The following is a 20,272-nucleotide window of genomic DNA, read 5'->3' on the forward strand; positions in this document are numbered from 1 at the left end:
GGTAAGTAAAACTCCCAATCATTCTTTTAGTCATTAAAAAGATGTTAATAGCATCAAAATGTCCTCCCTACTTTATAGTGGGAGCCCGTGCCTGAATATAATTTCTGTCAAGATGGAAGTAATATGGATCAGATTATGTTGGTCATGATAGTTAATAAAAGACTGACTGACTCAAACTCTCCCAAAACCTGCTTTAGATCCTGGTGCTAGCAATGTTCCATTCGAGGAAATTGATGCCTTTGAGGCTGAAATGCACCATCTCACTTATGAAAAATAGTGTTACATTCTCACAGAATGAAGCTCATCTAACCTCTTCTCCTGCACTCTGTATGTTGGTCTCTGATACTCAAGATGGATTATTGTTAATGATAATCTGTCTTTGTACCTCCATCCCACTTTTAAAAAGGACACAGTGCTTTGACTGGTTCAGAATCCTTTACCATTCCCCCTCCTACGTGGCTAGCAGTCATGAATACAGATAGTAAGCTACTGCATAACGTCTGAAATCTCATCCTCCTGTGTGGTCAGCTTCCACAAGGACAATTGGTCCAGGGGTCTCTGGCATCACAAAGATAAAGCAAGAAGTTGTCTGACATGACGTGCCATTCTGTTGCCTAGCAGTCTGACATCATAAAGCTAAAGCAAGATGCTTTCTTTCTAGAGGGCCACTCTGTTGCGTAGCAGCTGACATCATGAAGGTAAAGGAAGATGTTGTCTGACACGAGAGCCACTCTGTTGCCTAACAAGGAGTAGGATACATTTATCTTGGTAATGATATGAGTTGCAGGGTAGACAGGATGCCCAACGAAAAGATGAGATGGCAAGAAGAAAGAAATTAGGACTTTATTTAGACTTGCACATTAGTATGAACCGAAGTTTGAGCATAAGAGTCTCAACTTCACCGTTGCTTAACTGGTAGGACTTGGCTAATGAGAAGTTGGAAATGATGCTATTCATAGTTTCTATTATTCCCGTTAACTGTAAAATAACCCTTCCTCTCTCAATTTATCAGCTGGTTTAATTGCTATTGGTGTACCATATCCTAAAACAAAGGAAGGGAGAAGGGTGCACTGCCACTTGGCTGTCAAAAAGATATATATCCCAATGTACGTGCTACAATTGTTTAGAGAGTGTTAGCAGACAAGGCAAGGGAATACAGTGAAGTATGGGAGGTTATAAACACAAATTGAGATTTAATTTTTTTATTGAGCTGTTTATTTTCACAATAAAACAGACTCCATATCATTGATTTGGTTACCCTTTATAAAAATCAACACTTTTTTTATTGCTTATACTAAATGTACTAACAGTGGACTTTTCCATCTGCAGATTATACTGAATGTCCAGCAGTGGCAGTGTTTCACAGCAGAGTTTCTCTGAATTGCAGAGACTGAAGAAAAAAAAGAAAAAGGAAGTCTTCTGGCATACTGCATCATGTTACCAATTTATGTGGTAAGTAAAACTCCCAATCATTCTTTTAGTCATTAAAAAGATGTTAATAGCATCAAAATGTCCTCACTACTTTATAGTGGGAGCCCGTGCCTGAATATAATTTCTGTCAAGATGGAAGTAATATGGATCAGATTATGTTGGTCATGATAGTTAATAAAAGACTGACTGACTCAAACTCTCCCAAAACCTGCTTTAGATCCTGGTGCTAGCAATGTTCCATTCGAGGAAATTGATGCCTTTGAGGCTGAAATGCACCATCTCACTTATGAAAAATAGTGTTACATTCTCACAGAATGAAGCTCATCTAACCTCTTCTCCTGCACTCTGTATGTTGGTCGCTGATACTCAAGATGGATTATTGTTAAGGATAATCTGTCTTTGTACCTCCATCCCACTTTTGAAAAGGACACAGTGCTTTGACTGGTTCAGAATCCTTTACCATTCCCCCTCCTACGTGGCTAGCAGTCATGAATACAGATAGTAAGCTACTGCATAACGTCTGAAATCTCATCCTCCTGTGTGGTCAGCTTCCACAAGGACAATTGGTCCAGGGGTCTCTGGCATCACAAAGATAAAGCAAGAAGTTTTCTGACATGACGTGCCATTCTGTTGCCTAGCAGCCTGACATCATAAAGCTAAAGCAAGATGCTTTCTTTCTAGAGGGCCACTCTGTTGCGTAGCAGCTGACATCATGAAGGTAAAGGAAGATGTTGTCTGACACGAGAGCCACTCTGTTGCCTAACAAGGAGTAGGATACATTTATCTTGGTAATGATATGAGTTGCAGGGTAGACAGGATGCCCAACGCAAAGATGAGATGGCAAGAAGAAAGAAATTAGGACTTTATTTAGACTTGCACATTAGTATGAACCGAAGTTTGAGCATAAGAGTCTCAACTTCACTGTTGCTGAACTGGTAGGACTTGGCTAATGAGAAGTTGGAAATGATGCTATTCATAGTTTCTATTATTCCCGTTAACTGTAAAATAACCATTCCTCTCTCAATTTATCAGCTGGTTTAATTCCTATTGGTGTACCATATCCTAAAACAAAGGAAGGGAGAAGGGTGCACTGCCACTTGGCTGTCAAAAAGATATATATCCCAATGTACGTGCTACAATTGTTTAGAGAGTGTTAGCAGACAAGGCAAGGGAATACAGTGAAGTATGGGAGGTTATAAACACAAATTCAGATTTAATTTTTTTATTGAGCTGTTTATTTTCACAATAAAACAGACTCCATATCATTGATTTGGTTACCCTTTATAAAAATCAACACTTTTTTTATTGCTTATACTAAATGTACTAACAGTGGACTTTTCCATCTGCAGATTATACTGAATGTCCAGCAGTGGCAGTGTTTCACAGCAGAGTTTCTCTGAATTGCAGAGACTGAAGAAAAAAAAGAAAAAGGAAGTCTTCTGGCATACTGCATCATGTTACCAATTTATGTGGTAAGTAAAACTCCCAATCATTCTTTTAGTCATTAAAAAGATGTTAATAGCATCAAAATGTCCTCCCTACTTTATAGTGGGAGCCCGTGCCTGAATATAATTTCTGTCAAGATGGAAGTAATATGGATCAGATTATGTTGGTCATGATAGTTAATAAAAGACTGACTGACTCAAACTCTCCCAAAACCTGCTTTAGATCCTGGTGCTAGCAATGTTCCATTCGAGGAAATTGATGCCTTTGAGGCTGAAATGCACCATCTCACTTATGAAAAATAGTGTTACATTCTCACAGAATGAAGCTCATCTAACCTCTTCTCCTGCACTCTGTATGTTGGTCTCTGATACTCAAGATGGATTATTGTTAATGATAATCTGTCTTTGTACCTCCATCCCACTTTTAAAAAGGACACAGTGCTTTGACTGGTTCAGAATCCTTTACCATTCCCCCTCCTACGTGGCTAGCAGTCATGAATACAGATAGTAAGCTACTGCATAACGTCTGAAATCTCATCCTCCTGTGTGGTCAGCTTCCACAAGGACAATTGGTCCAGGGGTCTCTGGCATCACAAAGATAAAGCAAGAAGTTGTCTGACATGACGTGCCATTCTGTTGCCTAGCAGTCTGACATCATAAAGCTAAAGCAAGATGCTTTCTTTCTAGAGGGCCACTCTGTTGCGTAGCAGCTGACATCATGAAGGTAAAGGAAGATGTTGTCTGACACGAGAGCCACTCTGTTGCCTAACAAGGAGTAGGATACATTTATCTTGGTAATGATATGAGTTGCAGGGTAGACAGGATGCCCAACGAAAAGATGAGATGGCAAGAAGAAAGAAATTAGGACTTTATTTAGACTAGCACATTAGTATGAACCGAAGTTTGAGCATAAGAGTCTCAACTTCACCGTTGCTTAACTGGTAGGACTTGGCTAATGAGAAGTTGGAAATGATGCTATTCATAGTTTCTATTATTCCCGTTAACTGTAAAATAACCCTTCCTCTCTCAATTTATCAGCTGGTTTAATTGCTATTGGTGTACCATATCCTAAAACAAAGGAAGGGAGAAGGGTGCACTGCCACTTGGCTGTCAAAAAGATATATATCCCAATGTACGTGCTACAATTGTTTAGAGAGTGTTAGCAGACGAGGCAAGGGAATACAGTGAAGTATGGGAGGTTATAAACACAAATTCAGATTTAATTTTTGTATTGAGCTCTTTATTTTCACAATAAAACAGACTCCATATCATTGATTTGGTTACCCTTTATAAAAATCAACACTTTTTTTATTGGTTATACTAAATGTACTAACAGTGGACTTTTCCATTTGCAGATTATACTGAATGTCCAGCAGTGGCAGTGTTTCACAGCAGAGTTTTTCTGAATTGCAGAGACTGAAGAAAAAAAAGAAAAAGGAAGTCTTCTGGCATACTGCATCATGTTACCAATTTATGTGGTAAGTAAAACTCCCAATCATTCTTTTAGTCATTAAAAAGATGTTAATAGCATCGAAATGTCCTCACTACTTTATAGTGGGAGCCCGTGCCTGAATATAATTTCTGTCAAGATGGAAGTAATATGGATCAGATTATGTTGGTCATGATAGTTAATAAAAGACTGACTGACTCAAACTCTCCCAAAACCTGCTTTAGATCCTGGTGCTAGCAATGTTCCATTTGAGGAAATTGATGCCTTTGAGGCTGAAATGCACCATCTCACTTATGAAAAATAGAGTTACATTCTCACAGAATGAAGCTCATCTAACCTCTTCTCCTGCACTCTGTATGTTGGTCGCTGATACTCAAGATGGATTATTGTTAAGGATAATCTGTCTTTGTACCTCCATCCCACTTTTGAAAAGGACACAGTGCTTTGACTGGTTCAGAATCCTTTACCATTCCCCCTCCTACGTGGCTAGCAGTCATGAATACAGATAGTAAGCTACTGCATAACGTCTGAAATCTCATCCTCCTGTGTGGTCAGCTTCCACAAGGACAATTGGTCCAGGGGTCTCTGGCATCACAAAGATAAAGCAAGAAGTTTTCTGACATGACGTGCCATTCTGTTGCCTAGCAGCCTGACATCATAAAGCTAAAGCAAGATGCTTTCTTTCTAGAGGGCCACTCTGTTGCGTAGCAGCTGACATCATGAAGGTAAAGGAAGATGTTGTCTGACACGAGAGCCACTCTGTTGCCTAACAAGGAGTAGGATACATTTATCTTGGTAATGATATGAGTTGCAGGGTAGACAGGATGCCCAACGAAAAGATGAGATGGCAAGAAGAAAGAAATTAGGACTTTATTTAGACTTGCACATTAGTATGAACTGAAGTTTGAGCATAAGAGTCTCAACTTCACTGTTGCTTAACTGGTAGGACTTGGCAAATGAGAAGTTGGAAATGATGCTATTCATAGTTTCTATTATTCCCGTTAACTGTAAAATTACCATTCCTCTCTCAATTTATCAGCTGGTTTAATTCCTATTGGTGTACCATATCCTAAAACAAAGGAAGGGGGCAGGGTGCACTGCCACTTGGCTGGCAAAAAGATATATATCCCAATGTACGTGCTACATTTGTTTAGAGAGTGTTAGCAGACGAGGCAAGGGAATACAGTGAAGTATGGGAGGTTATAAACACAAATTGAGATTTAATTTTTTTATTGAGCTGTTTATTTTCACAATAAAACAGACTCCATATCATTGATTTGGTTACCCTTTATAAAAATCAACACTTTTTTTATTGCTTATACTAAATGTACTAACAGTGGACTTTTCCATCTGCAGATTATACTGAATGTCCAGCAGTGGCAGTGTTTCACAGCAGAGTTTCTCTGAATTGCAGAGACTGAAGAAAAAAAAGAAAAAGGAAGTCTTCTGGCATACTGCATCATGTTACCAATTTATGTGGTAAGTAAAACTCCCAATCATTCTTTTAGTCATTAAAAAGATGTTAATAGCATCAAAATTTCCTCACTACTTTATAGTGAGAGCCCGTGCCTGAATATAATTTCTGTCAAGATGGAAGTAATATGGATCAGATTATGTTGGTCATGATAGTTAATAAAAGACTGACTGACTCAAACTCTCCCAAAACCTGCTTTAGATCCTGGTGCTAGCAATGTTCCATTCGAGGAAATTGATGCCTTTGAGGCTGAAATGCACCATCTCACTTATGAAAAATAGTGTTACATTCTCACAGAATGAAGCTCATCTAACCTCTTCTCCTGCACTCTGTATGTTGGTCTCTGATACTCAAGATGGATTATTGTTAATGATAATCTGTCTTTGTACCTCCATCCCACTTTTAAAAAGGACACAGTGCTTTGACTGGTTCAGAATCCTTTACCATTCCCCCTCCTACGTGGCTAGCAGTCATGAATACAGATAGTAAGCTACTGCATAACGTCTGAAATCTCATCCTCCTGTGTGGTCAGCTTCCACAAGGACAATTGGTCCAGGGGTCTCTGGCATCACAAAGATAAAGCAAGAAGTTGTCTGACATGACGTGCCATTCTGTTGCCTAGCAGCCTGACATCATAAAGCTAAAGCAAGATGCTTTCTTTCTAGAGGGCCACTCTGTTGCGTAGCAGCTGACATCATGAAGGTAAAGGAAGATGTTGTCTGACACGAGAGCCACTCTGTTGCCTAACAAGGAGTAGGATACATTTATCTTGGTAATGATATGAGTTGCAGGGTAGACAGGATGCCCAACGAAAAGATGAGATGGCAAGAAGAAAGAAATTAGGACTTTATTTAGACTTGCACATTAGTATGAACCGAAGTTTGAGCATAAGAGTCTCAACTTCACTGTTGCTGAACTGGTAGGACTTGGCTAATGAGAAGTTGGAAATGATGCTATTCATAGTTTCTATTATTCCCGTTAACTGTAAAATAACCATTCCTCTCTCAATTTATCAGCTGGTTTAATTCCTATTGGTGTACCATATCCTAAAACAAAGGAAGGGAGAAGGGTGCACTGCCACTTGGCTGTCAAAAAGATATATATCCCAATGTACGTGCTACAATTGTTTAGAGAGTGTTAGCAGACAAGGCAAGGGAATACAGTGAAGTATGGGAGGTTATAAACACAAATTCAGATTTAATTTTTTTATTGAGCTGTTTATTTTCACAATAAAACAGACTCCATATCATTGATTTGGTTACCCTTTATAAAAATCAACACTTTTTTTATTGCTTATACTAAATGTACTAACAGTGGACTTTTCCATCTGCAGATTATACTGAATGTCCAGCAGTGGCAGTGTTTCACAGCAGAGTTTCTCTGAATTGCAGAGACTGAAGAAAAAAAAGAAAAAGGAAGTCTTCTGGCATACTGCATCATGTTACCAATTTATGTGGTAAGTAAAACTCCCAATCATTCTTTTAGTCATTAAAAAGATGTTAATAGCATCAAAATGTCCTCACTACTTTATAGTGAGAGCCCGTGCCTGAATATAATTTCTGTCAAGATGGAAGTAATATGGATCAGATTATGTTGGTCATGATAGTTAATAAAAGACTGACTGACTCAAACTCTCCCAAAACCTGCTTTAGATCCTGGTGCTAGCAATGTTCCATTCGAGGAAATTGATGCCTTTGAGGCTGAAATGCACCATCTCACTTATGAAAAATAGTGTTACATTCTCACAGAATGAAGCTCATCTAACCTCTTCTCCTGCACTCTGTATGTTGGTCTCTGATACTCAAGATGGATTATTGTTAATGATAATCTGTCTTTGTACCTCCATCCCACTTTTAAAAAGGACACAGTGCTTTGACTGGTTCAGAATCCTTTACCATTCCCCCTCCTACGTGGCTAGCAGTCATGAATACAGATAGTAAGCTACTGCATAACGTCTGAAATCTCATCCTCCTGTGTGGTCAGCTTCCACAAGGACAATTGGTCCAGGGGTCTCTGGCATCACAAAGATAAAGCAAGAAGTTTTCTGACATGACGTGCCATTCTGTTGCCTAGCAGCCTGACATCATAAAGCTAAAGCAAGATGCTTTCTTTCTAGAGGGCCACTCTGTTGCGTAGCAGCTGACATCATGAAGGTAAAGGAAGATGTTGTCTGACACGAGAGCCACTCTGTTGCCTAACAAGGAGTAGGATACATTTATCTTGGTAATGATATGAGTTGCAGGGTAGACAGGATGCCCAACGAAAAGATGAGATGGCAAGAAGAAAGAAATTAGGACTTTATTTAGACTTGCACATTAGTATGAACCGAAGTTTGAGCATAAGAGTCTCAACTTCACTGTTGCTGAACTGGTAGGACTTGGCTAATGAGAAGTTGGAAATGATGCTATTCATAGTTTCTATTATTCCCGTTAACTGTAAAATAACCATTCCTCTCTCAATTTATCAGCTGGTTTAATTCCTATTGGTGTACCATATCCTAAAACAAAGGAAGGGAGAAGGGTGCACTGCCACTTGGCTGTCAAAAAGATATATATCCCAATGTACGTGCTACAATTGTTTAGAGAGTGTTAGCAGACAAGGCAAGGGAATACAGTGAAGTATGGGAGGTTATAAACACAAATTCAGATTTAATTTTTTTATTGAGCTGTTTATTTTCACAATAAAACAGACTCCATATCATTGATTTGGTTACCCTTTATAAAAATCAACACTTTTTTTATTGCTTATACTAAATGTACTAACAGTGGACTTTTCCATCTGCAGATTATACTGAATGTCCAGCAGTGGCAGTGTTTCACAGCAGAGTTTCTCTGAATTGCAGAGACTGAAGAAAAAAAAGAAAAAGGAAGTCTTCTGGCATACTGCATCATGTTACCAATTTATGTGGTAAGTAAAACTCCCAATCATTCTTTTAGTCATTAAAAAGATGTTAATAGCATCAAAATGTCCTCCCTACTTTATAGTGGGAGCCCGTGCCTGAATATAATTTCTGTCAAGATGGAAGTAATATGGATCAGATTATGTTGGTCATGATAGTTAATAAAAGACTGACTGACTCAAACTCTCCCAAAACCTGCTTTAGATCCTGGTGCTAGCAATGTTCCATTCGAGGAAATTGATGCCTTTGAGGCTGAAATGCACCATCTCACTTATGAAAAATAGTGTTACATTCTCACAGAATGAAGCTCATCTAACCTCTTCTCCTGCACTCTGTATGTTGGTCTCTGATACTCAAGATGGATTATTGTTAATGATAATCTGTCTTTGTACCTCCATCCCACTTTTAAAAAGGACACAGTGCTTTGACTGGTTCAGAATCCTTTACCATTCCCCCTCCTACGTGGCTAGCAGTCATGAATACAGATAGTAAGCTACTGCATAACGTCTGAAATCTCATCCTCCTGTGTGGTCAGCTTCCACAAGGACAATTGGTCCAGGGGTCTCTGGCATCACAAAGATAAAGCAAGAAGTTTTCTGACATGACGTGCCATTCTGTTGCCTAGCAGCCTGACATCATAAAGCTAAAGCAAGATGCTTTCTTTCTAGAGGGCCACACTGTTGCGTAGCAGCTGACATCATGAAGGTAAAGGAAGATGTTGTCTGACACGAGAGCCACTCTGTTGCCTAACAAGGAGTAGGATACATTTATCTTGGTAATGATATGAGTTGCAGGGTAGACAGGATGCCCAACGAAAAGATGAGATGGCAAGAAGAAAGAAATTAGGACTTTATTTAGACTTGCACATTAGTATGAACCGAAGTTTGAGCATAAGAGTCTCAACTTCACTGTTGCTGAACTGGTAGGACTTGGCTAATGAGAAGTTGGAAATGATGCTATTCATAGTTTCTATTATTCCCGTTAACTGTAAAATAACCATTCCTCTCTCAATTTATCAGCTGGTTTAATTCCTATTGGTGTACCATATCCTAAAACAAAGGAAGGGAGACGGGTGCACTGCCACTTGGCTGTCAAAAAGATATATATCCCAATGTACGTGCTACAATTGTTTAGAGAGTGTTAGCAGACAAGGCAAGGGAATACAGTGAAGTATGGGAGGTTATAAACACAAATTCAGATTTAATTTTTTTATTGAGCTGTTTATTTTCACAATAAAACAGACTCCATATCATTGATTTGGTTACCCTTTATAAAAATCAACACTTTTTTTATTGCTTATACTAAATGCACTAACAGTGGACTTTTCCATCTGCAGATTATACTGAATGTCCAGCAGTGGCAGTGTTTCACAGCAGAGTTTCTCTGAATTGCAGAGACTGAAGAAAAAAAAGAAAAAGGAAGTCTTCTGGCATACTGCATCATGTTACCAATTTATGTGGTAAGTAAAACTCCCAATCATTCTTTTAGTCATTAAAAAGATGTTAATAGCATCAAAATGTCCTCCCTACTTTATAGTGGGAGCCCGTGCCTGAATATAATTTCTGTCAAGATGGAAGTAATATGGATCAGATTATGTTGGTCATGATAGTTAATAAAAGACTGACTGACTCAAACTCTCCCAAAACCTGCTTTAGATCCTGGTGCTAGCAATGTTCCATTCGAGGAAATTGATGCCTTTGAGGCTGAAATGCACCATCTCACTTATGAAAAATAGTGTTACATTCTCACAGAATGAAGCTCATCTAACCTCTTCTCCTGCACTCTGTATGTTGGTCTCTGATACTCAAGATGGATTATTGTTAATGATAATCTGTCTTTGTACCTCCATCCCACTTTTAAAAAGGACACAGTGCTTTGACTGGTTCAGAATCCTTTACCATTCCCCCTCCTACGTGGCTAGCAGTCATGAATACAGATAGTAAGCTACTGCATAACGTCTGAAATCTCATCCTCCTGTGTGGTCAGCTTCCACAAGGACAATTGGTCCAGGGGTCTCTGGCATCACAAAGATAAAGCAAGAAGTTGTCTGACATGACGTGCCATTCTGTTGCCTAGCAGTCTGACATCATAAAGCTAAAGCAAGATGCTTTCTTTCTAGAGGGCCACTCTGTTGCGTAGCAGCTGACATCATGAAGGTAAAGGAAGATGTTGTCTGACACGAGAGCCACTCTGTTGCCTAACAAGGAGTAGGATACATTTATCTTGGTAATGATATGAGTTGCAGGGTAGACAGGATGCCCAACGAAAAGATGAGATGGCAAGAAGAAAGAAATTAGGACTTTATTTAGACTTGCACATTAGTATGAACCGAAGTTTGAGCATAAGAGTCTCAACTTCACCGTTGCTTAACTGGTAGGACTTGGCTAATGAGAAGTTGGAAATGATGCTATTCATAGTTTCTATTATTCCCGTTAACTGTAAAATAACCCTTCCTCTCTCAATTTATCAGCTGGTTTAATTGCTATTGGTGTACCATATCCTAAAACAAAGGAAGGGAGAAGGGTGCACTGCCACTTGGCTGTCAAAAAGATATATATCCCAATGTACGTGCTACAATTGTTTAGAGAGTGTTAGCAGACAAGGCAAGGGAATACAGTGAAGTATGGGAGGTTATAAACACAAATTGAGATTTAATTTTTTTATTGAGCTGTTTATTTTCACAATAAAACAGACTCCATATCATTGATTTGGTTACCCTTTATAAAAATCAACACTTTTTTTATTGCTTATACTAAATGTACTAACAGTGGACTTTTCCATCTGCAGATTATACTGAATGTCCAGCAGTGGCAGTGTTTCACAGCAGAGTTTCTCTGAATTGCAGAGACTGAAGAAAAAAAAGAAAAAGGAAGTCTTCTGGCATACTGCATCATGTTACCAATTTATGTGGTAAGTAAAACTCCCAATCATTCTTTTAGTCATTAAAAAGATGTTAATAGCATCAAAATGTCCTCACTACTTTATAGTGGGAGCCCGTGCCTGAATATAATTTCTGTCAAGATGGAAGTAATATGGATCAGATTATGTTGGTCATGATAGTTAATAAAAGACTGACTGACTCAAACTCTCCCAAAACCTGCTTTAGATCCTGGTGCTAGCAATGTTCCATTCGAGGAAATTGATGCCTTTGAGGCTGAAATGCACCATCTCACTTATGAAAAATAGTGTTACATTCTCACAGAATGAAGCTCATCTAACCTCTTCTCCTGCACTCTGTATGTTGGTCGCTGATACTCAAGATGGATTATTGTTAAGGATAATCTGTCTTTGTACCTCCATCCCACTTTTGAAAAGGACACAGTGCTTTGACTGGTTCAGAATCCTTTACCATTCCCCCTCCTACGTGGCTAGCAGTCATGAATACAGATAGTAAGCTACTGCATAACGTCTGAAATCTCATCCTCCTGTGTGGTCAGCTTCCACAAGGACAATTGGTCCAGGGGTCTCTGGCATCACAAAGATAAAGCAAGAAGTTTTCTGACATGACGTGCCATTCTGTTGCCTAGCAGCCTGACATCATAAAGCTAAAGCAAGATGCTTTCTTTCTAGAGGGCCACTCTGTTGCGTAGCAGCTGACATCATGAAGGTAAAGGAAGATGTTGTCTGACACGAGAGCCACTCTGTTGCCTAACAAGGAGTAGGATACATTTATCTTGGTAATGATATGAGTTGCAGGGTAGACAGGATGCCCAACGCAAAGATGAGATGGCAAGAAGAAAGAAATTAGGACTTTATTTAGACTTGCACATTAGTATGAACCGAAGTTTGAGCATAAGAGTCTCAACTTCACTGTTGCTGAACTGGTAGGACTTGGCTAATGAGAAGTTGGAAATGATGCTATTCATAGTTTCTATTATTCCCGTTAACTGTAAAATAACCATTCCTCTCTCAATTTATCAGCTGGTTTAATTCCTATTGGTGTACCATATCCTAAAACAAAGGAAGGGAGAAGGGTGCACTGCCACTTGGCTGTCAAAAAGATATATATCCCAATGTACGTGCTACAATTGTTTAGAGAGTGTTAGCAGACAAGGCAAGGGAATACAGTGAAGTATGGGAGGTTATAAACACAAATTCAGATTTAATTTTTTTATTGAGCTGTTTATTTTCACAATAAAACAGACTCCATATCATTGATTTGGTTACCCTTTATAAAAATCAACACTTTTTTTATTGCTTATACTAAATGTACTAACAGTGGACTTTTCCATCTGCAGATTATACTGAATGTCCAGCAGTGGCAGTGTTTCACAGCAGAGTTTCTCTGAATTGCAGAGACTGAAGAAAAAAAAGAAAAAGGAAGTCTTCTGGCATACTGCATCATGTTACCAATTTATGTGGTAAGTAAAACTCCCAATCATTCTTTTAGTCATTAAAAAGATGTTAATAGCATCAAAATGTCCTCCCTACTTTATAGTGGGAGCCCGTGCCTGAATATAATTTCTGTCAAGATGGAAGTAATATGGATCAGATTATGTTGGTCATGATAGTTAATAAAAGACTGACTGACTCAAACTCTCCCAAAACCTGCTTTAGATCCTGGTGCTAGCAATGTTCCATTCGAGGAAATTGATGCCTTTGAGGCTGAAATGCACCATCTCACTTATGAAAAATAGTGTTACATTCTCACAGAATGAAGCTCATCTAACCTCTTCTCCTGCACTCTGTATGTTGGTCTCTGATACTCAAGATGGATTATTGTTAATGATAATCTGTCTTTGTACCTCCATCCCACTTTTAAAAAGGACACAGTGCTTTGACTGGTTCAGAATCCTTTACCATTCCCCCTCCTACGTGGCTAGCAGTCATGAATACAGATAGTAAGCTACTGCATAACGTCTGAAATCTCATCCTCCTGTGTGGTCAGCTTCCACAAGGACAATTGGTCCAGGGGTCTCTGGCATCACAAAGATAAAGCAAGAAGTTGTCTGACATGACGTGCCATTCTGTTGCCTAGCAGTCTGACATCATAAAGCTAAAGCAAGATGCTTTCTTTCTAGAGGGCCACTCTGTTGCGTAGCAGCTGACATCATGAAGGTAAAGGAAGATGTTGTCTGACACGAGAGCCACTCTGTTGCCTAACAAGGAGTAGGATACATTTATCTTGGTAATGATATGAGTTGCAGGGTAGACAGGATGCCCAACGAAAAGATGAGATGGCAAGAAGAAAGAAATTAGGACTTTATTTAGACTAGCACATTAGTATGAACCGAAGTTTGAGCATAAGAGTCTCAACTTCACCGTTGCTTAACTGGTAGGACTTGGCTAATGAGAAGTTGGAAATGATGCTATTCATAGTTTCTATTATTCCCGTTAACTGTAAAATAACCCTTCCTCTCTCAATTTATCAGCTGGTTTAATTGCTATTGGTGTACCATATCCTAAAACAAAGGAAGGGAGAAGGGTGCACTGCCACTTGGCTGTCAAAAAGATATATATCCCAATGTACGTGCTACAATTGTTTAGAGAGTGTTAGCAGACGAGGCAAGGGAATACAGTGAAGTATGGGAGGTTATAAACACAAATTCAGATTTAATTTTTGTATTGAGCTCTTTATTTTCACAATAAAACAGACTCCATATCATTGATTTGGTTACCCTTTATAAAAATCAACACTTTTTTTATTGGTTATACTAAATGTACTAACAGTGGACTTTTCCATTTGCAGATTATACTGAATGTCCAGCAGTGGCAGTGTTTCACAGCAGAGTTTTTCTGAATTGCAGAGACTGAAGAAAAAAAAGAAAAAGGAAGTCTTCTGGCATACTGCATCATGTTACCAATTTATGTGGTAAGTAAAACTCCCAATCATTCTTTTAGTCATTAAAAAGATGTTAATAGCATCGAAATGTCCTCACTACTTTATAGTGGGAGCCCGTGCCTGAATATAATTTCTGTCAAGATGGAAGTAATATGGATCAGATTATGTTGGTCATGATAGTTAATAAAAGACTGACTGACTCAAACTCTCCCAAAACCTGCTTTAGATCCTGGTGCTAGCAATGTTCCATTTGAGGAAATTGATGCCTTTGAGGCTGAAATGCACCATCTCACTTATGAAAAATAGAGTTACATTCTCACAGAATGAAGCTCATCTAACCTCTTCTCCTGCACTCTGTATGTTGGTCGCTGATACTCAAGATGGATTATTGTTAAGGATAATCTGTCTTTGTACCTCCATCCCACTTTTGAAAAGGACACAGTGCTTTGACTGGTTCAGAATCCTTTACCATTCCCCCTCCTACGTGGCTAGCAGTCATGAATACAGATAGTAAGCTACTGCATAACGTCTGAAATCTCATCCTCCTGTGTGGTCAGCTTCCACAAGGACAATTGGTCCAGGGGTCTCTGGCATCACAAAGATAAAGCAAGAAGTTTTCTGACATGACGTGCCATTCTGTTGCCTAGCAGCCTGACATCATAAAGCTAAAGCAAGATGCTTTCTTTCTAGAGGGCCACTCTGTTGCGTAGCAGCTGACATCATGAAGGTAAAGGAAGATGTTGTCTGACACGAGAGCCACTCTGTTGCCTAACAAGGAGTAGGATACATTTATCTTGGTAATGATATGAGTTGCAGGGTAGACAGGATGCCCAACGAAAAGATGAGATGGCAAGAAGAAAGAAATTAGGACTTTATTTAGACTTGCACATTAGTATGAACTGAAGTTTGAGCATAAGAGTCTCAACTTCACTGTTGCTTAACTGGTAGGACTTGGCAAATGAGAAGTTGGAAATGATGCTATTCATAGTTTCTATTATTCCCGTTAACTGTAAAATTACCATTCCTCTCTCAATTTATCAGCTGGTTTAATTCCTATTGGTGTACCATATCCTAAAACAAAGGAAGGGGGCAGGGTGCACTGCCACTTGGCTGGCAAAAAGATATATATCCCAATGTACGTGCTACATTTGTTTAGAGAGTGTTAGCAGACGAGGCAAGGGAATACAGTGAAGTATGGGAGGTTATAAACACAAATTGAGATTTAATTTTTTTATTGAGCTGTTTATTTTCACAATAAAACAGACTCCATATCATTGATTTGGTTACCCTTTATAAAAATCAACACTTTTTTTATTGCTTATACTAAATGTACTAACAGTGGACTTTTCCATCTGCAGATTATACTGAATGTCCAGCAGTGGCAGTGTTTCACAGCAGAGTTTCTCTGAATTGCAGAGACTGAAGAAAAAAAAGAAAAAGGAAGTCTTCTGGCATACTGCATCATGTTACCAATTTATGTGGTAAGTAAAACTCCCAATCATTCTTTTAGTCATTAAAAAGATGTTAATAGCATCAAAATTTCCTCACTACTTTATAGTGAGAGCCCGTGCCTGAATATAATTTCTGTCAAGATGGAAGTAATATGGATCAGATTATGTTGGTCATGATAGTTAATAAAAGACTGACTGACTCAAACTCTCCCAAAACCTGCTTTAGATCCTGGTGCTAGCAATGTTCCATTCGAGGAAATTGATGCCTTTGAGGCTGAAATGCACCATCTCACTTATGAAAAATAGTGTTACATTCTCACAGAATGAAGCTCATCTAACCTCTTCTCCTGCACTCTGTATGTTGGTCTCTGATACTCAAGATGGATTATTGTTAATGATAATCTGTCTTTGTACCTCCATCCCACTTTTAAAAAGGACACAGTGCTTTGACTGGTTCAGAATCCTTTACCATTCCCCCTCCTACGTGGCTAGCAGTCATGAATACAGATAGTAAGCTACTGCATAACGTCTGAAATCTCATCCTCCTGTGTGGTCAGCTTCCACAAGGACAATTGGTCCAGGGGTCTCTGGCATCACAAAGATAAAGCAAGAAGTTGTCTGACATGACGTGCCATTCTGTTGCCTAGCAGCCTGACATCATAAAGCTAAAGCAAGATGCTTTCTTTCTAGAGGGCCACTCTGTTGCGTAGCAGCTGACATCATGAAGGTAAAGGAAGATGTTGTCTGACACGAGAGCCACTCTGTTGCCTAACAAGGAGTAGGATACATTTATCTTGGTAATGATATGAGTTGCAGGGTAGACAGGATGCCCAACGAAAAGATGAGATGGCAAGAAGAAAGAAATTAGGACTTTATTTAGACTTGCACATTAGTATGAACCGAAGTTTGAGCATAAGAGTCTCAACTTCACTGTTGCTGAACTGGTAGGACTTGGCTAATGAGAAGTTGGAAATGATGCTATTCATAGTTTCTATTATTCCCGTTAACTGTAAAATAACCATTCCTCTCTCAATTTATCAGCTGGTTTAATTCCTATTGGTGTACCATATCCTAAAACAAAGGAAGGGAGAAGGGTGCACTGCCACTTGGCTGTCAAAAAGATATATATCCCAATGTACGTGCTACAATTGTTTAGAGAGTGTTAGCAGACAAGGCAAGGGAATACAGTGAAGTATGGGAGGTTATAAACACAAATTCAGATTTAATTTTTTTATTGAGCTGTTTATTTTCACAATAAAACAGACTCCATATCATTGATTTGGTTACCCTTTATAAAAATCAACACTTTTTTTATTGCTTATACTAAATGTACTAACAGTGGACTTTTCCATCTGCAGATTATACTGAATGTCCAGCAGTGGCAGTGTTTCACAGCAGAGTTTCTCTGAATTGCAGAGACTGAAGAAAAAAAAGAAAAAGGAAGTCTTCTGGCATACTGCATCATGTTACCAATTTATGTGGTAAGTAAAACTCCCAATCATTCTTTTAGTCATTAAAAAGATGTTAATAGCATCAAAATGTCCTCACTACTTTATAGTGAGAGCCCGTGCCTGAATATAATTTCTGTCAAGATGGAAGTAATATGGATCAGATTATGTTGGTCATGATAGTTAATAAAAGACTGACTGACTCAAACTCTCCCAAAACCTGCTTTAGATCCTGGTGCTAGCAATGTTCCATTCGAGGAAATTGATGCCTTTGAGGCTGAAATGCACCATCTCACTTATGAAAAATAGTGTTACATTCTCACAGAATGAAGCTCATCTAACCTCTTCTCCTGCACTCTGTATGTTGGTCTCTGATACTCAAGATGGATTATTGTTAATGATAATCTGTCTTTGTACCTCCATCCCACTTTTAAAAAGGACACAGTGCTTTGACTGGTTCAGAATCCTTTACCATTCCCCCTCCTACGTGGCTAGCAGTCATGAATACAGATAGTAAGCTACTGCATAACGTCTGAAATCTCATCCTCCTGTGTGGTCAGCTTCCACAAGGACAATTGGTCCAGGGGTCTCTGGCATCACAAAGATAAAGCAAGAAGTTTTCTGACATGACGTGCCATTCTGTTGCCTAGCAGCCTGACATCATAAAGCTAAAGCAAGATGCTTTCTTTCTAGAGGGCCACTCTGTTGCGTAGCAGCTGACATCATGAAGGTAAAGGAAGATGTTGTCTGACACGAGAGCCACTCTGTTGCCTAACAAGGAGTAGGATACATTTATCTTGGTAATGATATGAGTTGCAGGGTAGACAGGATGCCCAACGAAAAGATGAGATGGCAAGAAGAAAGAAATTAGGACTTTATTTAGACTTGCACATTAGTATGAACCGAAGTTTGAGCATAAGAGTCTCAACTTCACCGTTGCTTAACTGGTAGGACTTGGCTAATGAGAAGTTGGAAATGATGCTATTCATAGTTTCTATTATTCCCGTTAACTGTAAAATAACCCTTCCTCTCTCAATTTATCAGCTGGTTTAATTGCTATTGGTGTACCATATCCTAAAACAAAGGAAGGGAGAAGGGTGCACTGCCACTTGGCTGTCAAAAAGATATATATCCCAATGTACGTGCTACAATTGTTTAGAGAGTGTTAGCAGACAAGGCAAGGGAATACAGTGAAATATGGGAGGTTATAAACACAAATTGAGATTTAATTTTTTTATTGAGCTGTTTATTTTCACAATAAAACAGACTCCATATCATTGATTTGGTTACCCTTTATAAAAATCAACACTTTTTTTATTGCTTATACTAAATGTACTAACAGTGGACTTTTCCATCTGCAGATTATACTGAATGTCCAGCAGTGGCAGTGTTTCACAGCAGAGTTTCTCTGAATTGCAGAGACTGAAGAAAAAAAAGAAAAAGGAAGTCTTCTGGCATACTGCATCATGTTACCAATTTATGTGGTAAGTAAAACTCCCAATCATTCTTTTAGTCATTAAAAAGATGTTAATAGCATCAAAATGTCCTCACTACTTTATAGTGGGAGCCCGTGCCTGAATATAATTTCTGTCAAGATGGAAGTAATATGGATCAGATTATGTTGGTCATGATAGTTAATAAAAGACTGACTGACTCAAACTCTCCCAAAACCTGCTTTAGATCCTGGTGCTAGCAATGTTCCATTCGAGGAAATTGATGCCTTTGAGGCTGAAATGCACCATCTCACTTATGAAAAATAGTGTTACATTCTCACAGAATGAAGCTCATCTAACCTCTTCTCCTGCACTCTGTATGTTGGTCGCTGATACTCAAGATGGATTATTGTTAAGGATAATCTGTCTTTGTACCTCCATCCCACTTTTGAAAAGGACACAGTGCTTTGACTGGTTCAGAATCCTTTACCATTCCCCCTCCTACGTGGCTAGCAGTCATGAATACAGATAGTAAGCTACTGCATAACGTCTGAAATCTCATCCTCCTGTGTGGTCAGCTTCCACAAGGACAATTGGTCCAGGGGTCTCTGGCATCACAAAGATAAAGCAAGAAGTTTTCTGACATGACGTGCCATTCTGTTGCCTAGCAGCCTGACATCATAAAGCTAAAGCAAGATGCTTTCTTTCTAGAGGGCCACTCTGTTGCGTAGCAGCTGACATCATGAAGGTAAAGGAAGATGTTGTCTGACACGAGAGCCACTCTGTTGCCTAACAAGGAGTAGGATACATTTATCTTGGTAATGATATGAGTTGCAGGGTAGACAGGATGCCCAACGAAAAGATGAGATGGCAAGAAGAAAGAAATTAGGACTTTATTTAGACTTGCACATTAGTATGAACCGAAGTTTGAGCATAAGAGTCTCAACTTCACTGTTGCTGAACTGGTAGGACTTGGCTAATGAGAAGTTGGAAATGATGCTATTCATAGTTTCTATTATTCCCGTTAACTGTAAAATAACCATTCCTCTCTCAATTTATCAGCTGGTTTAATTCCTATTGGTGTACCATATCCTAAAACAAAGGAAGGGAGACGGGTGCACTGCCACTTGGCTGTCAAAAAGATATATATCCCAATGTACGTGCTACAATTGTTTAGAGAGTGTTAGCAGACAAGGCAAGGGAATACAGTGAAGTATGGGAGGTTATAAACACAAATTCAGATTTAATTTTTTTATTGAGCTGTTTATTTTCACAATAAAACAGACTCCATATCATTGATTTGGTTACCCTTTATAAAAATCAACACTTTTTTTATTGCTTATACTAAATGTACTAACAGTGGACTTTTCCATCTGCAGATTATACTGAATGTCCAGCAGTGGCAGTGTTTCACAGCAGAGTTTCTCTGAATTGCAGAGACTGAAGAAAAAAAAGAAAA

This window comes from Lissotriton helveticus, chromosome 11 (assembly GCF_964261635.1).
Source record: "Lissotriton helveticus chromosome 11, aLisHel1.1, whole genome shotgun sequence".
NCBI classification, from domain to species: Eukaryota; Metazoa; Chordata; class Amphibia; order Caudata; family Salamandridae; genus Lissotriton; species Lissotriton helveticus.